At 60.4% G+C, this 20263-nt stretch overlaps 1 protein-coding gene and 1 long non-coding RNA gene across 3 annotated transcripts in view; both read left to right on the forward strand.

The window, feature by feature from the left end:
* LOC311622356 overlaps positions 1-20263 on the forward strand; it is a 385135-nt gene that overhangs the window by 209739 nt on the left and 155133 nt on the right. The gene's annotated exons all lie outside the window — the stretch shown is intronic.
* Positions 17089-20263, forward strand: part of UGT8 (UDP glycosyltransferase 8) — a 41172-nt gene continuing 37997 nt past the window's right edge. The window contains exon 1 of one of the 2 annotated variants that reach the window (XM_084883435.1): positions 17089-17143. The gene's annotated coding sequence lies outside the window, so the exon portion shown is untranslated. Of the gene's footprint in view, positions 17144-18271; positions 18290-20263 lie in introns of those variants that run through there. The other variant, XM_084883436.1, reaches the window with a different exon arrangement.

A 20263-nucleotide genomic window follows, 5' to 3' on the forward strand; every position in this document is an offset into this window, starting at 1 on the left:
ATAATCCTTTCTACTTCCGTCCGGTCAGCAGCAATGTCTCCGTGTCGGTTTCTGGTTTTAACACACACAGTCTGTCCCTCCTTTCTCAGCCGTCAACCTACACGCTTGTCGGTGTTTCCCAGGCACCGGCTTTGGCTGGGTGGGCTCTGCCCGCTGCGTTCCTGTTCTCCGTTTCATGGATCTGCTCCTCCTAAGAGTCCCTTGTATGCGGTGACTTGCTTCTCTTCCTCCAAGATTTTTCTTTGTCTTTTGACAGTTTGATTTTCATTGTTTCTGCGTAGACATCTCCGCCTATATCTGTCTGGGAGTGTGCTGAGCATCTTGATGTGTAAATCAAGTTCTTTTTATCAAATTTGGGTACTTTTCAGCCATTATTTCTGCAGATATTCTCTCCGCCCCTTGCTCTGTGCCCCTCCTCACTCTCCTGCTGCACGGAGGAGGTTGGTAAGCCTGGTGCTGTCCCCTGGTTCCCGGGGAGTCTGGGTGTGGCTCCTCGCCCTCTCCTTCCTTCCTCTCTGCTCCTCAGGGGGACGTTCCGGGGCCTCCTCAAGGCCTCCCTGCATTTCCGCTGCCTGTTCCAGCTGCTCCTTTGCTCAGTTACTGCCCCCCACACTCCGGAGCTCCTGCTGGCTCACTTTTCTAAAAAATATATTTTAATTGATTTTTTACAGAGAGGGATAGAGAGTTAGCAACATCAATGTGAGAGAAACTTTGATCAGCTGCCTCTTGCACACCCCCTACTGTAAATGTGCCTGCAACCAAGGCACATGCCCTTGACCAGAATCAAACCTGGGACCTTTCAGTCTGCAGACCGATGCTCTACCACTGAGCCAAACCAGTTTCGTCTTGGTTCACTTTTATAATCTGTCTCTTTGTGGATATGAGGCCAAACCAACCTTTAGTCTTTACTGTAAATGTAAGCGTTAATTGGATCAGATAGATTTCTGACGCTGGCCAATTCTCTCCACACCTCACTCCTGACTCGCTCATTCATTCTGTTGAATGCTGAGAGGAGGGTCCTGGCAGCTGGACCTGTGCCTGTGGTTTGTCTCCGCCTTAATTCCTGTCTCTTTGGGTTCACATGTGAAAAGGTGTGACGTGACAGCTGCTGTCTTCCTGGAGAACTGGCCCCTTTGTCATGGTGAGAAGTCCTGCGTCCCCTCTGGGCCAGCCGTTCCCTGCTGAGGTACAGCGGCAGACAGCTCTGCTCACGAGGTTTCTTATGCGTTAACGTGCAGACACTGGGCAGGACGTGAATTATCGTGCAGACACTGGGCAGGACGTGAGCTGTCCGGTCTAGTGGCGGGTCTGTCTTCTGCAGGAGACATGTGTCAGCTGATGCTTTTAAGAATTCATTTTAAATTACCAGTGTTTCCTGCTGAGACTTTTCTTTCAAAACGCAGAAATCCTGTTTGTAATGTCCCTTTTCCCGTAACTTGTTCACAGGGCTAGCCTCCCTGATTTGAAACAGCTGTCCCTGGAATTGTAGAGAGGTGTTTCTGAAATATATATCGTGCGTTCAAATAGATTTAGATACCAATTCACGTTCACACTCTACTCACTAGCTATATGACCTGTGTCAAATTCATAACCCTTTCATAATTTGAAAAAAAAAAAATCCCAATTTTAATCATTATATGTGTAACAATTGTGAAAACTAAAGTGAAGAAAAAAAAAAAGGTAAGCTCAGCTGGCATGGCTCAGTGGTTGAGCTTGGATCTATGACCCAAGAGGTCATGGTTTGATTCCCAGTCAGGGCACATGGTTGTGGGTTCAATACTCAGTGTGGAGTGTGCAGGAGGCAGCCAATCCATTGCTCTCTCTCATCATGGATGCTTCAATCTCTCTTCCTCCCCCTTCCTCTCTGAAATCTCCCTATATAAAAGCCTGTGGTGTGCACTGACCACAGGGGACAGATGCACACAGGATCATGCTCCCTCTTGTCTGGTTCAGGCCTGCAGGGATCCGGCAGAAACCGGCTACCCGACATCCCCCGCGGGGGGTGAGAGGGCACAGGCCAGCCGGTAGTCAGTAATCAGCAGTGTGGCGCTCCTGTGTGTGCTGTGAACGGGCCATAGCAGTGGCAGCAGGAAGGGCCTGCGTGTCCGTGTCCGTTTGTGTCACTGTTAGAGCTGGGACACCGCGGGACACAACCTCTGTCCGTTTGTCCTGCAGACCGCCCTGTGGAAGCAGGAGGCAATAGAGAGCTGCTTCCTAACAACAGGTTTCCGCTGGCCACGCCAGGCCCCGAGGCAGTCATAGGAGCCCTGAGTGGCGGGGCGGGCTCTTAGAATGTTCGTGAACGTGAGCAGGAAACCCCACTCGTGGGGAAGGGGCAGTTCAGCTCTGCTGACCACACTGTAATGGTAGGCTGAAACGATGATAAAACATCACCTGGAGTCACATGATAGCATTTATTCGGGCAAGTGTGTGTTCCACCGGTGACGACAAAAACCAAATACTGAGCAATGAGGTGGGCAGGGGCTATGGTTTCTGAATATTGGGACCCGGAAAGCTCTAAACACCCTCACAGCATCTGCTCCAAGCGACATGCTCTTTGGCAAAAAGCCAGAGTGCGTCCCAATCACTGATCAGTGCAGATTTCTCCCAGTGAATCTGCCAGTCGCACAGACTAACAAGAGCGTGGACACAAAAGAAACCTCCACACTTTGTACGTTTGCCACTGGCCTTATTTTTTAATGCCAATTTAATATAAAGATAAAACACAATGTGTGAAATTAATAATTTGAATGTTTAATTTTTTAAACAATTTTTAAATATATTTTTATTGATTTCAGAGAGGAAGGGAGAGGGAGGGAGAGAAACATAAATGATGAAAGAGAATCATTGATCGGGTGCTTCCTGCAATCCCACACTGGGGATCGAGCCTGCAACCCAGGCATGTGCCCTGACCAGGAACCAACACTCAACCACTGAGCCACACTGGCCAAGCTTAATGTTTCATTATTTTTAAAAATATATATTTTGTTGATTTTTTTAGGGATAGAGATAGGGATAGAGAATTAGAAACATGGATGAGAGAGAAATATCCATTAGCTGCCTCCTGCACACCCACTTACGGGGGATGTGCCTGCAACCAAGGTATATGCCCCTGACTGGTAATCGAATCTGGAACCTTTCAGTCCACAGGCCAATGCTCTATCCACTGAGCCAAACTGGTTAGGGCTAAATGTTTAATTCTTAAAACCAAAGGTGAAAAGCAAATAGTAGAAATGTAAATTCACTCTAAGCAAACATTACATACAGCTAATATTTTTTCTATATCTGGATATTTAGATTCTATGAATTAGGATGAAAATCATCAGAACCACAGTAGTTACACATGGCTAAAAGCATCTGAGCAATGATTGTCACATGAAGAAATTCAATCAGTGAACAAACTGGAAATGACTGTTAACTGTGGTTGATATCAGAAAACTGAAGGTAAACTTGTAAGATACTGACTCTGCTTATGAAAGCCACAAAAACAATAGAAACTTCTAGAACAGTATCACTCAGGAAAGGCCAAGTAGACTGAAGAGAACACAGGCTCTGGTGTCTGACAGGTTGGCTTCATCCTGGAGCCCAAGAGCTTTCACTGCTGTGTGGATGAAGTTTGGTCTGAGTTTCCTTCTTTTCTGCAAACCTGGGGACCTATTATATAAAAGTGCAGCAACCCTTATGGTGCAATGACCGAACAACCGGTTGCTATGACACTCACTGACCACCAGGGGGCAGACACCCAAAGCAGGAGCTGCCCCCTGGTGGTCAGTGCTCTCCACAGAGGGAGTGCTGCTCAGCCAGAAGATGGGCTCCCGGCTGGTGAGCGCAGTGGTGGTGGCAAGAGCCTCTCCCACCCTCAGCAGCCCTGAGGAGCAGCGAGCAGAGCGGGAAGGAGCGAGAAGGCGGCCGGTTAGGGATCCTGGAAAGCGAGGGGCACAGGCTGGGCTGAACCTCCCCCCTCCCCCGACCTCCCCCCCTACACACACTCTCACAAATGTAGTGCCTAGGGCCTCTAGTAGAAGGATTGGGGTGAGACGTTAAAAAGATAGAGCTCATTTCTGTCTTTTTATCACGCCCGGCTGTCAGTGCATGGCGTGTCTTTGAAGCTCATTTTTGTCAAGTGAGTAAATGGATGAACCACCAAAGGAAGATGGAAAGAGCGAGTCGGGGGCAGAGAGTCCCCGAATGCTTGTTTAGGTCTCCTTTTGCAAATGCTGGAATGACATCTTATTGCTGATGTCAACGTAAACCAGTCAACGCTGCTGGAAATTACGCTGGAAACTTGTAAGTGACACTGTTTTTTCAAATGCAACCATCCTTCCTCTGAGCATTGACAGCTCACTTTCATCCTTCATAAGACCAAGGCTTCCTGTGGACACATCTTTAGCACGGTGCTAATGGTGACGGGAAAATAGTGAGCCACTCATAGGCTCACCAGCTAAGCGCTTACTGATTGAATCTGGAGTATCCAATCGACTGTTTTGTAGGCCATTTTATTTTTATTTTTTAATATATTTTTATTGTTTATCAGTCAGAGAGGAAGGGAGACAGAGAGAGATGGAAACATCAGTGATGAGAGAGAAACATAGATCAGCTGCCTCCTGTACGCCCTCTACTGGGGATCTAGCCTACAACCTGAGCATGTGCTCTTGACCGGAATCAAACCCGGACCTTTCAGTCCACAGGCCAATGCTCCATCCACTGAACTAAACCGGCTAGGACGGTAAGCCATTTTAAAGGTATGTAAAAAGTTCCTATATAAAAATGTAGAATATATTTTGTTTCTACATCTGTTTGTGCTGGCAGCATCTTTCACAGTTTCGTGTGCTTTACTCTTGCGTTAGGAAAGCGTGAATAGTGCGAAATAAGGAAGTAGACATGAGTCACAGTCCTCACACTGATAAAACCAGCACGCAGTGTGAAGCGAGTGACACTGTGCGAGGTGGAGTCTGTGATGCCGCCCGGGTGGCGTGGTCACGTGACGGTGCTGTTGGAATGAACAGGGCACAGACTTTTGTGTGTTCACATATATGACTGTGGCCCAGCCGGCGAGGCTCAGGGGCTGAGCATCAATCTATGAACCAGGGGGCCATGGTTCAATCCCTGGTCTGGGCCCAGGCCCAGGCTGTGGGCTTGACCCTCAGTCTGGGTGTGCAGGAGGCGGCCCATCACTGATTCTCTCACATCATTGATGTTTCTATCTCTCTCTCCCTCTCCCGTCCACTCTGAGATCAACAAAAACATGTTTAAAACACACACAGATGAGTGACTGTGCGTGGTCACTCCACGTGGGGAGAAAGAATGCCGACAGCATCAGCAGTGAGGACGGGGTCGAGTTCATTTCTAAACTCCCCTCACAGCCTCACAGTGACGGTGACGGAATCAAACAGGGGAGGAGCCAGAGGTCCGAGGCCACTCTATCCACCGGCAGGAAGCCGGGCAGGGCAGTTGCTGTGCGGTGCAGAGCGGGGAGCGGGACCGGGCGCTGCGCAGGGTCCCGGGGCAGAGCCCAGCTCTCCGGCCGCCACAGCCACAGCCCAGAGCCCTGGCCCAGCAGCCAGCGCCTCCCAGCCCTCCCCGGGAGAGAGGACCTGTCACAGGTGTGCGGCTTGGGCACACGCCACTGTCAGGGCAACAAAGTGCAAATAAATTTTAAGCTCGAACGGCCCGGGAATGCCCTGCTGATGTGAATGCGTCTGAGTCAGTGTAGCCAAGGAGTGTCGTCTGAGAGAGCCGGTCCAGGTGCTGACGGAAACAGCAACAGCGGGGAAGCCGCAATGAGAACGGCAGGCGGCTTCTCATCTGAGTGTCAGACAAGTAAAATAAACTCGTGGGGCCGCCCATGGCTGAGCAGCCACCTAGGAACCAGGAGGTCAGGGTTCTATTCCGTCAGGGCACAGGCCCGGGCTGCGGGCTCCAATCCCCAGTGAGGGGCGTGCAGGAGGCAGCTGATCCATGATTCTCTCTCATTTTCCCTCCCTCTCCCTTCCTCTCGGAAATCAATTAACATATATTTTAAAAAGTAAACAGGCGGGTCAGAGTGTTGACAGGGCCGCCGATAAGCATGCGGACTCACCCACAGCATGTCTTCCGGGCCGGGGAGGAAAGCTGGCGTCAGGTCACACGCTTCCTGGGCTGCCAGGAAACGCGTGAGGACCACGTGTCCCACCAAGGCTGTGCTGGGGTCGCCGGAGAAGCTGGTTTAGAGGTATGGCAGGTGCTGGCTAATACCCGGAAAGCCCCGAGGGAGCGGCTGTGCGGGCCGACTGGCCTCTGAGGCCACCAGACCCCGGGCCTCTCGTCTCTGCTGTGGCCGCCCTGTCCCCGGGGACAGTTGCTGCTCCGGGCTGGGTGGCAAATGGTGGCACCTGAGGACCCTGTGCAGGGTTCACCGCGAACATCAGGCTGCCACGTCTCCCCTGGCACAGGGTGGCGAAAGCTTCCAGAAGCTCTGCACACGTCGCTGCAGCTCCCTGGGCCACAGGCTGAGGATGAGGTGGGCAGCGTTGGAGGGACCGGGCCCCTGCAGCCTGTGAGATGGAGGCCCAGATGGCGACTCGGGCCTGGACGCCCCGTGGAGGAGGAGGGAGAGGAGCGGGAGCAGGAGCAGGCGGCAGGAGGGGCGGTGCTCAGTGCCCATCTCAGGGCCTGAGGGGAGGATGCACTTCCCAGGGCAGGGCGCTGTCATGGGGCACGGGGCTCAGCAGGTCCCTAGACTGCCTGTCCCTGGGCTTCCTGCCAGGTCACCGCGGGGACAGTCAGGCCTCACACGGCCCCCAGCCGCCGCCAGCACCCCGTTCTGTCGGACCGTTGGTGGCTGGTCGCCAGGCAGAGTTCTCTGGGGCCCAGCACTCTCACCTGTGAAGTGACCCGGTGGTTTGACCCAGAAAGATGCTCTGTCCCCCGCGCTCAAGGCCCCCAAACCCCTCCCAGCCACGAGAGTCGGGCTTCACGCTCTCCGCGGGGACAGGGACCCCTGGCCGCAGACCAGCCCTTTCCCGCCTCCGTCCCTCTGGCCATCACCCAATGGACCGGCTTCAGCTCTTCCAGTAACCTGCAGGACTCCCATTCCTTCACCAGCCTGCTCTGCAGAACGCTGTGGTCCAAGAGAATGAACCCTCGTATTCTCAAAAGTTAACATAAAAACAATTACTTCAATGGGCAGAGACTTAGAAATAAGTGAGATGAAGTTATTCGCCGCAGAATTCCACTTTAAGGCGTCTCATTGCTCAGGGCGGGGCTGCAAAGGTCCCCGTCGCTGGCCCAGGCCAGGCCCCCGGCCGGCCTAGCGGACGACCCACACCGGTTCCCGCGGGAGGCAGCCCCAAGTGAGCGAGCACCTCGCCCCTCGCGGCTCTGGCCTGGCTGCTCCCGGCGATGCTGGCTGAGGCGGCCGGGGCCCGTGAGTTCCCGTGCGGGAGAAGCCGCTCCTGCGGGCCCTCTGGGCCGTTCGGGTGAGTGTCTGTGAAACCTGCGGCAGCGAGGCCGGGGTCGCAGAGGCTCTCAAAGCACAACCACGCCTCTCCTGCAGCCCGTCCGGGCGTGGGCAGCTCCAGCCTCCGGTGTGTCCTCTGCCCGGCCAGGGCTCACTGCACGCCCCACGGGAGCAGCAGGGGCCGCCAGCGGAGGCCGGCCAGGCGGGCACGGTCCCCAGTGGTGACCGGCGGGTTAGTCCCGTGTCCTGTGACAGAGGGCCGGCAGCATCCTGGGGACGCGTCTCGGGCTGTTGCAAGCGCTGACATCGGCATTGACTGTGTCCCGATCCCAGTGTGAGAATCCAACCCCGTGAGCTGCTCCGTCCGAGGCAAACGTGAGCGCAGTGTCAGCTTCTTGCCTGTTCATGCGTGATCGTCCTTCCTGTGTGGTCATGGATGTGAGTTCTGAGGCAAGAAGCCACGGTGTTAACAAGAAGCAGTTCAAACTGTCCTTTCAGCTGGCGATGGAGCCTGCCCGGCGGCTGGGCCCAGCTCGGACCCAGCAGCGCCGGCGTGTGTGGGCCGCTGGGCCTCGGGGACAGCCCCCGGGCAGACCCTCCGTGCCAGCCCACTGCAGGTTTCCCGTTTGCCAGCTCCCGCCTGCTGGCCCTGCCCTCCCACGTCACTGCGTCTGGTACACATTGTGCGCCTGTGGAGACACGTGCGATTGGGTTTGTGACTCCACAGAAAGAGGAGATAAAGAAAGGGAAGAAATAACAGGGAAGGTGTCTGCCTGGGGAATTCTGGAGAGAAGTCATGGTGCTGGCTTGTGGCTGGGAGCAGGCGCAGGGCTGCCCATGTGGGCGGTCTCTCTGATGGCAGTGCGGCTATGAGCGCTCAGCTCCTCAGGCCGGGCTCCCTCCCTGCGCGAGGCTCGGCTCCCGGTCCCCTCGTCCCCACGGCCACGTCCACAGGTGGCACCGGGGCCAGAGGACCCGCCGGAGCTAGCCTGCCCGGGAGCCGCGGTTCTCCAGGTGACAGACACGCCACGGCTCTGGACGGGCTGCCGAAGGGCTGGGGCCGGGCTGTGCCTGGCCTGGCAGGGCTTCTGGAGGGGGAGGGCCTGCTGGAGGGCCACCCCCTGCCCACTTCGCACCACGCCCTGGTCTCCTGTGCTCCCCGCTGGGCAGGAACCCTGCAAGCCCAGTCCTGAGCCGGCCCAGTGGGCACTGCCTGCGGCGGGTTAGTGAACACGGTCCCCATCTCTCCTGCTCAGAGTTAAACCCCAGGCCCCGGGCCCTCAGCTCAGCTCACCCGTCTGACAGCGCCACCTGCCAGGCTCTGAGTCAGACCGAGAGGAGTGACTGGCCGGCCAGCCGGCCATTGTGAACGCCGCCATTCCTGCTCCGCCCTCTGCAGCTGCAGCGGACATGGTGTCCTGGGAACTCAGCCATCGAGGAACCGCTTTTAGCGAAAGTCCACATGGGAAGGTCTATGCGGGCAGGCAGAGGTAGGGTGGGCCGGCCACCGGCCTGTGACATCACGGCCCAGGCGGGCGGAGAAGGGCTGTGTGACATCATGGCCCAGGCGGGCGGAGAAGGGCTGTGTGACATCATGGCCCAGGCGGGCGGAGAAGGGGCTGTGTGACATCATGGCCCAGGCGGGCGGAGAAGGGGCTGTGTGACATCATGGCCCAGGCGGGCGGAGAAGGGGCTGTGTGACATCATGGCCCAGGCGGGCGGAGAAGGGGCTGTGTGACATCATGGCCCAGGCGGACGGAGAAGGGCTGTGTGACATCATGGCCCAGGCGGGCGGAGAAGGGCTGTGTGATGCCATGGCCCAGGCGGGCGGAGAAGGGGCTGTGTGACATCATGGCCCAGGCGGGCGGAGAAGGGGCTGTGTGACATCATGGCCCAGGCGGGCGGAGAAGGGGCTGTGTGACATCATGGCCCAGGCGGGCGGAGAAGGGGCTGTGTGACATCATGGCCCAGGCGGGCGGAGAAGGGGCTGTGTGACATCATGGCCCAGGCGGGCGGAGAAGGGCTGTGTGACATCATGGCCCAGGCGGGCGGAGAAGGGGCTGTGTGACATCATGGCCCAGGCGGGCGGAGAAGGGCTGTGTGACATCATGGCCCAGGCGGGCGGAGAAGGGCTGTGTGATGCCATGGCCCAGGCGGGCGGAGAAGGGGCTGTGTGACATCATGGCCCAGGCGGGCGGAGAAGGGGCTGTGTGACATCATGGCCCAGGCGGGCGGAGAAGGGGCTGTGTGACATCATGGCCCAGGCGGGCGGAGAAGGGGCTGTGTGACATCATGGCCCAGGCGGGCGGAGAAGGGGCTGTGTGACATCATGGCCCAGGCGGGCGGAGAAGGGGCTGTGTGACATCATGGCCCAGGCGGACGGAGAAGGGGCTGTGTGACATCACGGCCCAGGCGGGCGGAGAAGGGCCTGTGTGATGCCATGGCCCAGGCGGGCGGAGAAGGACGCCCCTGGCACACAGGAGAGGGACTGGCCGCTTGTGAAGGATGCAGTGGGGCTGCACCGATGTGACGGGACAGAGGAAGCTCAGGACGGCCGTCTGAGGAGGAGGCCGGGAGCAGTGTGCAGGCCTGGACGCCGCGCCACGCCAGGGCAGGGGGACGGGCCGGCGGACGTGGCCACTCCCCGCGGCAGGCGTGGGGGCCGGGGCCGGGCACTCCCGGCGTCGCAGAAGTCACTCTCCCTGAGCGTGGGGTGGGCTGCAGGGACCTGACACAGCTGTGCTTTCTGAGTGCCGCGGCCTCTGGCAGCAGGGGCGCCTCCCGGCATGCTGGCTCTGGTCCGCTGCCTGCTGCCCGCGGTGAGGACGGAGGGCCTGGAGCCTGGCGGGCGGGGCCAGCGGGCGCCTCTGAGCCCGGCCAGGGCGGTGTGTGGGCAGGTCCGCTCCATCCCCCCTGTGCACAGGACACCGGAAAGCACCCAGACACCCAGCGTGAAGTTGTAGCGTTTTAAACGCCTAAGTCTTCAGGTCTTGTGAGTTTTATTCCCAACAAGCTTGTCATAACAATTAGGTGTTTCTCCTGATGTCTCCATTCTCTTCGTCTAAAGAAAACCACACACGTGTTGTTTCAAAGCTGAGTCCGTGGAGAGGGATCCTGGAGGCGTCTGGGTGCTGGGCCCATCCTGGTAGGGCTGCCTGCCAGGGCCGAGCCTCTGCTGGGGCACAGACATCCCTCGGTGTGTGGGGGGAATGGAGGAACGGGTACTGCTCTGTCCCTTTCTGCAGAGATGCCTGCTTCCTAGGTGCAGGGAGGGCTTGGAGGCTGGACAGCTCAATGGGTCAGGAGCACTGGGCCCTGCAGGATGGAAGTGGGGGACAGAGGCCGTCCCCAGACCAAACCCTGCCCCCTTGATCGTGGGGTGAACACAGGTGCCCGGTGGTGGCGCAGGGATGAAGTGAGCTGCACATGCTTAACACCATTTGTTCCAAGATCATCACTTTCAAGAACACTGTTGAGCCCGGCCAGTGTAGCTCAGTGGTTGGAGCATTGACCTATGAACGACAAGGTCACAGTTTGATTCCTGGGTTGTGGGCCCCATCGCCCGTAAGGGGCGTGCAAGAGGCAGCCCATCAATGATTCTCTCTCATCACTGAGGGTTCTATCTCTTCCTCTCCCTTCCTCTTTGACAGCAATACAAATACATTATTATTATTATTATTATTATTTTAAAAGCTTCCTTTAAAAAAAAATCCCGAACAGAAACTATTTCTAGGAGAACAGGTGCCACGTAGAAGCCCGTCGTTTTCGGGGGTTCCCCACAGACGGCCCCGGCGGCTCCCGGGGGCTGCCTGACCGGGAGCAGAGCCCGGGGCCGAGGCTGGCTCTGGGCTGCGGGGCCTGTGGGTCAGAAGGCCTTCAGGTGCGGACACGCTCCGGGCCCGGGACAAGGCCAGCGCTTCCGCCAGCGCTCTGAGGGCCCTTGTGCCCGCCCCGCGGGGACAAAGGGCCGGGGACGGCCTCACAAAGCGGCATTGAGGCCGGCCGAGAGGACAAACGCACTTTTCATCCCAACACAGCCCGACTGTCGGCCCTCGGGGAGAATAAGAATGTCACGAGTGGTCACAGCGGCCCCCCTCCCCCCGCGGGCACGGCGCCGCCACCCACCTCCGCGAGCCGCCGCCCTCGGGCAGGGTCTGCCGCAGGCCGGCCTGGCGTGATGTGACGAGATCTTAAGCGCGACTCTGTCCATGGAGCGGTGACAGCAGACACGGCGGGGACCACGCAAACGCAGCTCAAGGGAAGTCCCCGCAGGGAGGGTCCCCCACTTCTGTGGGGCCCTGGAGGCTCTGCGTCCTGAGGCCGGAATCGGAGCTTCCCCCACTGGCCCGGCTCAGGGGTGAACATTGACCTGTGAACCAAGAGGTCAGGGTTCGATTCCTGGTCAGGGCACAGGCCCGGGTTGCAAGCTCGGTCCCTGGGGGTGGGGTGTGCAGGAGGCAGCCCATCAATGTGTCTCTCATCGACGGTTCTCTCTCTCCCTCTCCCTTCCTCTCTGAAATTAATAAAAACACGTATTAAACAAAACCACGGGGTGCTTGGAGACTGTAGGCAGGTGCCGAGGAGGCGCCGTCTGGTCGCACTCTCTTTCCCACCAGCGTTGACTCCGGGGTCCCTCCAGCTCCTCCAGGAAAGAGGTGTAGGAGGTGTAAGAACTGAGCCCTGAGTGTGACACCCCTGAGTGTGACACCCTGAGTGTGGACACTGAGCTGCAGGGACGGTGGCTCCTCGGACCCACGCCCTGCCGTCAGCCAGACCCTAGCGCGGTGGGAGCCAGGCCTGGGAGCCACACGCCTGTGGGAGGCGGGTCCTCTGTCCTTGAAGCATTCTCTGCTGGCCCTCAGAGTCGCCAATGCCCGCGGCCTCCAGTTACAGCGGCTCTGAGGGCACCCCACCTGGGCTGTGGCCAGACACCTGCTTCCCAGGACCCTCCTCCTGAGAAGGTTCGGGCTGGCCTCTGTGGTCAGTGCCATCACCCGCTCCTGTCTCAGCGATCCATGCAGAGGAAGACGCCCTTTTCTCGCCTCTCCCAGCTCCCCGCCCACCTCTGCCCTCCCTCCGCCTCAGCCTCTCTCCTCCCCTCCCCTCTCCTCTTCCCTCCTTTCCCCTCCCCTGCCCTGCCCTCCCCCCTCTCCCCGCCCCCCCCTGCCCTTCCTTCTCTTCCTCCACCTTCCCCTGTGCCCCTTCCCCTGCCCTCCCCTGCCCTCCCCCGCCCCCTCCCCTGCCCCTGCCCTCACACTGGGCTCCTGCTGCTCCTCACACATGTCCGGTGTGACTTTCCTCCTTCCCAGAATGCTCTCCTGGGAGGTCTCCCCCGGGCACCCCTCATCTCTTCGTGTCCTTGCCAGTCTCAGCTTTCCGCCGTCCACACAGCAGCCTGCAAACCACGGCCATGGCCAGCCTGGTCCAGGCACAGAGCCGTGCAGAGCGGCCATGGGGGGCTGCTGCACACGCTCCGTGCCAGGCCAGGCCCGGCAGGCTCAGCCAGCCAAGTGTGCGGGTTACGTTGGGCCTGGAACTGCCATGTCCAGAGGGCGCCTGGCAGCCGGTGCTCCTGCCTGCAGCCACCCAGGCCTGGCTGCAGCGGAGGCCACTGAGACTCCGGCGGCGCAGCCAAGGCCGGGGGACCACGCGTTAAAAACCCTCCTAACGTCTTCACTTCCTCCGGCCAGGGGCGTGGCCGCCGCATGGACACCCGTGGCAGCCGTGGCACCAACCTCGCACCTTCACACGCTTTCTAGCCGTGAAGTGTGAAGCTCAGCCGGCCACTGTGCGGGGTCAGGTGGGAAGAGACAGACGGTCCAGTCCTGCGTTTTAGGGGGCGGACTGATGCTTCTGGGCCCTTTCGCCACACATCTCAGAGCCCAATCAGAGTGGGAGGGTCCCGCTTGCTGTTCGCTGCACAGTGGCTGTCAGCTGCACAGGGCAGCCTGTGTCCGTCTTGCTGGAGGTGGGGAGATGGGTCCGCAGCTGGAGAGCCCGGGTTCTGTACCCTGGACGCTGGATAGGGCCCTGAGTTGCGCTGACAGTCATCTTAGAAGTGACATGTTCACTGAGGTCCATGTGACCACACGATCCATCGTAGACTTACATCTGACAATTTCTAAGCTTTAAACTTAGTTTTTTAAAAAAAATATTTTTATTGATTTCAGAGAGGAAGGGAGAGGGACAGAGAGAAACATCAATGATGAGAGAGAATCATTGATTGGCTGCTTCCTTCATGCCCGATACTGGGGATTGAGCCTGCAACCCAGACATGTGCCCTGAGTGGGAATCAAACCCAGGACCCTCCAGTCTGCAGGCCGATCGATGCTCTGTCCACTGAGCCAAACTGGCTAGAGCCTTAATTTGTGTTTTGATCATTTATTTCTTGGCTGCTGTTCTATTGTTGTAATTTAGGAAATGTTGACAAGTTGGTGACATTTCATGCTGGCTCATGGTGGCTGCTGGAGGGTTCTGCTGGCCCCTTCACAGGTGTTTGCACAGCCCAGCACAGTTCAGGGTCCACGCAGGAGATACCGCCCGGGGCCAAATGACACCTCAGTGCAGCATTGCTCAGGGAAAGGGAACTCGCTGGGCCCTCCTGCAGTGTGGGGAAGACCCACGAGGCCAGTGCCCAGGACGGGGGAGGACAAGGACCCAGAGCTGGGACCCCAGGCAGCAGCCAGGAGAGAGCACACTGGAGGCCGAGCTAATGTGCTCACGGGGACACAGAGTGACAGGGCGTGTGCACGCCTGTATGTGTGTGTGCACGTGTGCATGTGTGTGTCCATGTGCATATGTAGAGAGCGCCCGGGAGAGGCCCCTGAGCTGATTTCCATCTGAATCTAGCAGTACTGGCAGAGCCATGCCCAGGAAACATACCTGGCCAGAGGCAGGAGTGTTGTCAGCCTGACCTTCAGCTCAGGCGCCAGGGGGTGTTTCATTATCCAAATCCAGCCAAGCACCAGGAACAAACACTATTATCTGGGCTCACCCAGAAGTGATGATTACACAGAAGCCACAAGAATCTTCTTTGTCTTGGGCTTTAGTAAAACTTCCTGGTATTTAAAAAAGATTATATTTTATTGATTTTTTACAGAGTTGAAGGGAGAGGGATAGAGAGTTAGAAATATCTATTATAGAGAAGCTGCCTCCTGCACACCCCCTACTGGGGATGTGCCCACAACCAAGGTACATGCCCTTGACTGGAATCGAACCCGGGACCCTTCAGTCCACAGGCCAACACTCTATCCACTGAGCCACACCGGTTTCGGCATCTTCCTGGTATATTGCTGTATAAAATAAACGTGCTGCATTGGCTCTGAGTCACTGTCTCTCCATCAGAGGATAGCTGTTCCACGCAGCCCCAGCTTTTTCCTTCCATCTCTGTGTCTGTCTCTTTCTTTCATTTTCTCCATCCCCAGCTGCCCCTCCTCAGGAACTGGACTGCTCTCTAGCTGCGTTGTATGCAGAAAATAGAGAAATATTTATATGCATGTATGTGTGCACACGTGGCTGTGCATGTGTGTATGTGGGCATACATGCATGGCGCACATGCGGATACGTGTGTGCTTATGTGCACACCCATACATGTGTACACATGTGTGGGCATGTGTGAAGGGAGAGAGAAGCACTGGGGGCACACGGCCTGGTGGGGGACAGCTGGGACGGGTGGGCTGGCTGCTTTGCTCCCGACCCGCTCCCTCTGCTCGAACACGCGGGTCTTCGGCTACTTCTCTGGGGAAGTCCCCTCCTGGCAACGGGAACGTGTTCTCGTCGAGAAGCTGCTGTGAGAAGTGAATTAGCAAACGAGGGGACTCCGCACACACGCGGACATGAGCATGGCCGCTGTTTGCTGGTCCGGTTTTCATGTGCATCATACAGCGAGCGAGGGGAGGGCCTCTGTGAAAGCCTCAGGGCTGGGGTGGGCTGGCCTCGCTGGGCTGGCCTCTTCCCCAGGTTTGAGGGTGCAGGTCAGACAGACAAGGTGAGGAGGTGCCCCAGGAGGCGTCACTGCGCACTCCCCCCCTCGCTCTGACCCACGTCTACACTCAGGACATGCGTGTGGACATCTGTGGGAGTAACACCGGGAAGCGGAGGAAAGGGGGCTGTGTGGACCAGCCCGGGCTCTGGCCTCAGGTCAGCCTGCGCCTCAGGCGCCTTTGCTGTCTGTGGTGTCTGCTGGAGGCTCCACCAGGTTCCGGCGGGAAAGGCCCAGGGCCCTGGCACCAATGAGCTAGTTCCGTGTGTTTTGCAACCACCTCTGACCATCAAGCTTTTCTTCTTAGTCCTCACCTGAGGGCATTTCCCCATTGATTTTCAGAGGGAGTGGGAGAGAGAGGGAGACTGAGAAACATGGATGTGAGAGAGACACATCGATTGGTTGCCTCCTACATGGGCCCTGACCAGGGCCTGGGCTGGGGAGAAACCTACCATCCAGATACATGTTCTTGACTGGAATCGAACCCAGGACCTTTTGGCCCTCAGCTGACACTCCATCCACTGAGCCAAACCGGCTAGGGTTGGAAATCATTTTAAAAGATTTAATGTATTGGGTACTAATACATAAATCTTTTTAATTAGATTCAGAAGCGAAGTCTCACTGATGACACTTTCTCATCATAAAAAATGTTGCTTTAGAATAAGGGACACAGAATAACCTAATGTCGACGTAAGAAAGGTCCAAACCTGGAGAGAATTTTTGTGAGTTTAAGGCAAACCGAGGACATATGCCGGGGAGGAAGGTCTCTGGCGCTCGGGAGAAGGCAGTTTTGTGCGTTTGAAGTCAGGAGCGGCGGGGAGAGGGAGGAAGGGGAGGACTCTGGGCCGGGAGTGGCTTAAGGGACGGTTAACAAGAGCATGTGCCCTCCTGAGGGGATTCCTGCTGCCAGGCTGTGATTTCTGGGGTGTCAGGTGTGCTGCCTGCATGCCAAGGGCTCAGGGCCCGTCCTGAGGGCGCTGTGGCCTGGGCTCGGCTGCCCCCAGGATCCACCGGGGCAGGGATTCATGGTCAGATCACCCCGGGGGGCTACTGCCCACAGAACCCCCTTTCTTCGTTCACATTAATGGCACCTACCACCATGTAATCATGGTCGTTAAAAGCATAATTAAAGTTATTTTATTATGCGGAGGAATGTAACACAAGTTTTAGACTTCCATGAGTTAAAGTTCTTGCTTAGTTCCCCCTTCCCCTCTGCTCTCCTCGCCTTTACCCAGAGTTTTCATTCCATCATCAAACAAGAGCTGCATCACAGGGACCAGGGCTGATGTGGCCCTTGAGGGACGGAGCATTTGGAGTGAGTGCTTGTGTTCCGCTGCGCCTTTAACGTTTGTTCTTTAGGCTTTTCACAGGCACCACAGCCAATGCCCAGGGCGGGCGGGTCAGGCGCCAGCGGCAGCGCGTGTCTCAGGGTCCCATCCTCTTCCCCCCGCGCCCCCGGGAGCCTGCCCTCCGGGCCCGCCCCCCTCCGCGGCGGTTCCGCAGAGCGTGTCCGGGCCGCGGGGTCCCCCCTGTCCGTCCGTCCGCCCGCCCGGCGCGGGGCTGCGGCGGCGCGTGCGCAGCGGGCCGGGCGCCAGGAGCGCGGGCCGGCGGAGCGGAGCGGGCGGAGCGGCCCGGGAGGAGCGGCCCCGGGCGGAGAGGAGCCGGCGGAGAGGAGCCGGCGGAGCGGAGCCGGAGGACGGCGGCGGCGGGACTCCGCGCTCCAGGTGGGTCCGCGCGGCCCGGGCGGCCCCTCACTCCCCGGGACCCCGGCCTCACCCGGCGCCCCCCGCACCCCCTCCCCGCGGGCCGTGAACTTCCCGGGGCCCGGGCGGGCGGGGGCCGGGCACGTGGCCGGGGCCGCGGGGGGCGCCGGAGCCCGATCCGCCGGAGCGAGGCCCGGGCTGCGGGCGGGGGCGGCGGGGGCGGAGGGGCCGCGCCGTCGACCGGAGCCGGTTCGCCCCGCCCGCCCGGCCGCGGCGACACCTGCCGGCCCGGAGCCGGGAGCCCGGAGCGGAGCGAGGTGAGCGGGCGGCCGGGGACCCGCACCTCCCGGCGCCTCCCGCGGGGCCAGGGGCGCTGCTCGCCGGCCCGTGGGTCCCGTGAGCGCGGGGCCGGCAGGGGTGGACGGACCGGGCGCGGAGCTCGGCGGCCCCGGGGCCCGTTCTGCCGCGGCGCCTCCGGAGGCTGCGGTCCGTCTCCGCGCCCGCACCGCCCGGCGGGTCCGCACAGAGGCGGGTCCGCTCTCCGGACCGGACCGGCGGGGCCCGAGGGCGCGGGGTTCGGTTCTGAGCGGCCGGTGAGGACGGGCCCAGCGCGCAGGTGAGTGACCCGCAGCGGCTCCCGGTGCCGCCCCCGGAGCGGAGGAAGGCGGCCCCACGCGGTGAGCCCCCCGAGGGGCCCCGGAGCCGGAGCCGCCCGCTCTGTCCCCCCAGCCCCCGCCGCCCCCCCCAGCCTCTGGCACGGTCCGTCTGTCCCCCGGGGAGCTGGGTGCGGGCACTGCCTCCCGGGATCCCCCCCCTCCCCCCCGTGTGGGTGGCCCCGCTCCCCCGAGGTCTCAGGGTGCCCGGAGCCATGGGCCATCGCCCGGTGTGTCTGGGGAGGCAGGCTCCTCCGCTGGAGGGCGGGCTGAGCGCCCTCTGGAGCTGTCTGAGGATCGGGTACTCTGGGCAGCTGTAGGCCTTCGGGCAGGCAGGGGACAGCGGTGCCCTCCGTGGGGCCCTGGGAGCCCCAAGCGGCCGGGGGCAGGTGCCGGGAGCTGGGGCGCAGCTGATGAGACACCGGCTCTCCCGGTGACCGGACTGCAGAGTCAAACCCTTACATCTCAGCTGCATTACAGCACGTGTTAGAATGGGGAAGCAGCGAGGGTCAAGGTATGTATTGAGTCTTTGTTTTGTGTGTAGCGTTTGATGGCTCACGTGGACTTTAAGTTACTTAAAGCGTCAGGGGTTCCCTGTCCACACCCGTGGCCGGCCGGTGTGTGAACACTGATGACGGGACACACACACACACACACACACACACACACTTTCCCTCTGTTCTCCGCCCTGTGGCTCTGGGCCCTGAGGTGCTCCGTACCGCTCACAGCGGCTCCGCTCTGCTCGGGATTCCCGCGGGAGGGGAACGAACGTGGGATTGTTTACAATTCATAAAGCACCGCACCATTCCACACGGCTGGCTGTTGCATTTAATGAGCACATTTTCTAAATAGCTGACCCCTCACCCCGCTGATCACTGGAACTTAAGAAGCAATGGCTGTTCAGCCCCCTGCACGGCCCGGTGCTCAGGCTCGGTGGGCTCCCGGCCGCCTGTGCACGGCTCCCGGGCCGGGCCGCCTGTGCATGGCTCCCGGCCGCCTGTGCACGGCTCCCGGGCCGGGCCGCCTGTGCATGGCTCCCGGCCGCCTGTGCACGGCTCCCGGGCCGGGCCGCCTGTGCATGGCTCCCGGCCGCCTGTGCACGGCTCCCGGGCCGGGCCGCCTGTGCATGGCTCCCGGCCGCCTGTGCACGGCTCCCGGGCCGGGCCGCCTGTGCATGGCTCCCGGCCGCCTGTGCACGGCTCCCGGGCCGGGCCGCCTGTGCATGGCTCCCGGCCGCCTGTGCACGGCTCCCGGGCCGGGCCGCCTGTGCGTGGCTCCCGGCCGCCTGTGCGTGGCTCCCGGCCGCCTGTGCGTGGCTCCCGGGCCGCCTGTGCGTGGCTCCCGGCCGCCTGTGCGTGGCTCCCGGGCCGCCTGTGCGTGGCTCCCGGGCCGCCTGTGCGTGGCTCCCGGGCCGCCTGTGCCTGGCTCCCGGCCGCCTGTGCGTGGCTCCCGGCCGCCTGTGCGTGGCTCCCGGGCCTCCTGTGCGTGGCTCCCGGGCCTCCTGTGCGTGGCTCCCGGCCGCCTGTGGGGCTCCCGGCCGCCTGTGCGTGGCTCCCGGCCGCCTGTGCGTGGCTCCCGGCCGCCTGTGCGTGGCTCCCGGCCGCCTGTGCGTGGCTCCCGGCCGCCTGTGCGTGGCTCCCGGCCGCCTGTGCGTGGCTCCCGGGCCGCCTGTGCCTGGCTCCCGGGCCGCCTGTGCGTGGCTCCCGGCCGCCTGTGGGGCTCCCGGCCGCCTGTGCGTGGCTCCCGGCCGCCTGTGCGTGGCTCCCGGCCTCCTGTGCGTGGCTCCCGGCCGCCTGTGGGGCTCCCGGCCGCCTGTGCGTGGCTCCCGGCCGCCTGTGCGTGGCTCCCGGCCTCCTGTGCGTGGCTCCCGGCCGCCTGTGCGTGGCTCCCGGCCGCCTGTGCGTGGCTCCCGGCCGCCTGTGCGTGGCTCCCGGGCCTCCTGTGCGTGGCTCCCGGCCGCCTGTGCGTGGCTCCCGGCCGCCTGTGGGGCTCCCGGAGGAGGCTTTGTCGCGGCCTGAAACTAGAGCGGAGGCGGCCCTCTCCTCCTGTGTGTCCCGGGCCCTCCCTGTCAGGCTATCACTTTCCCGGTGCCAGGTTGCGCCCGGCCTGCTCCGGGCGTCCCGCCTCCCCTGGGAGCCCTGGGTCTCCCCTGGGCACGCTGGGCCGTGGCGCCTGGGCAGCTGGGCCTCGGGCTTCCCCTCCGGGCCGGGTGAGCGGGGTGGCTGGGCTGGAGCATGGCCTGGTTTCAGCGGTGTGAGCCTGCGGTTTTATAGGACATGTTGTGTCTGAGACCTCTAGGCGGGGGTCTGACTTTCAGGCAGTGCAGATTCTCCAAAATCGCTGCTTTTCTGAGACTCGGCCGCCCAAAGTGTTTCCTTAGCCTGTGGTCTGGCTGAGTGGGGGCTGCGTGGACTGTGGGGGCTGTGGGGGCTGTGGGGCTGTGGAGGCTGTGGGGGGTTGTGGGGGGCTGTGTGGAGGGCTGTGGGAG

This window comes from Pipistrellus hanaki (genome assembly GCF_964339955.1).
Source record: "Pipistrellus hanaki genome assembly, chromosome: 5".
NCBI classification, from domain to species: domain Eukaryota; kingdom Metazoa; phylum Chordata; class Mammalia; order Chiroptera; family Vespertilionidae; genus Pipistrellus; species Pipistrellus hanaki.